Below are 640 nucleotides of genomic sequence, written 5' to 3' on the forward strand. Positions count from 1 at the left end.
TTTGTTGTCTTCCAGTACATCATGTCTTGGGAGCTCCCTTTGATTTTACATCTGTAAGTAGTTATCAGTTAAAGTAATTGGCCTTTATGATGTTGTAGCAGTTGATATTTAAAGATTTCTCTATGTTTGTGTCTTCCAGTGTGACATTCCAATCATACGGAGATGGTGGACTCCAGATGGTTTTCTCTGAAAGGTACTGGACATTTCCTCCAGCACACCATTACATTTGCACCCCCTTCTGACCAATTTGAAATTAACCAAGATACATGTATATTACAGTGCAGAAACCCTACCAGAGGCACTTCCAATTGGATAACAGGCTACACTTGTGAGGTATGTCTCAAATCTGTCTATCTATCTATATACACACATTCATAAGAAATATTAAAGTTACATTTTCCTTTAATATTCTGTAATGAAGGAGATCCCAGTAATCTCACAGAAGTTGTGAAATGGCTCCATTAAACAAACATCTGCTCAGGGGGCCAGGAAGAGCCTCTTTTCCTTATAATGGAGAAAGAGGACAAGGAAAAGACCCTCAACAATCTCCTGGAACAGAAGTTTCCAGAGTGCCCTTTATATTTCATCTTGTGTCCAGGGGAGTTATTTTTGTAGGATTGTCACGACAAAATGTGCCCAA

The 640-nt window shown here is 38.9% G+C and overlaps 1 long non-coding RNA gene across 2 annotated transcripts in view; it reads left to right on the plus strand.

Annotated features, from left to right (window-relative positions):
- Positions 1 to 634, plus strand: part of LOC107715661 (uncharacterized) — a 934-nt gene extending 300 nt beyond the window's left edge. The window contains exons 2-5 of one of the 2 annotated variants that reach the window (XR_001637130.1): positions 16 to 53; positions 140 to 193; positions 280 to 333; positions 422 to 634. This is a non-coding gene — a long non-coding RNA (uncharacterized LOC107715661). The remainder of the gene's footprint in view (positions 1 to 15; positions 54 to 139; positions 194 to 279; positions 334 to 421) is intronic. The other variant, XR_001637129.1, reaches the window with a different exon arrangement.
- Positions 635 to 640: the final 6 nt, after the last annotated feature.

Source organism: Sinocyclocheilus rhinocerous, unplaced genomic scaffold, assembly GCF_001515625.1.
Source record: "Sinocyclocheilus rhinocerous isolate Xijiao unplaced genomic scaffold, SAMN03320098_v1.1 scaffold30356, whole genome shotgun sequence".
NCBI classification, from domain to species: Eukaryota; Metazoa; Chordata; class Actinopteri; order Cypriniformes; family Cyprinidae; genus Sinocyclocheilus; species Sinocyclocheilus rhinocerous.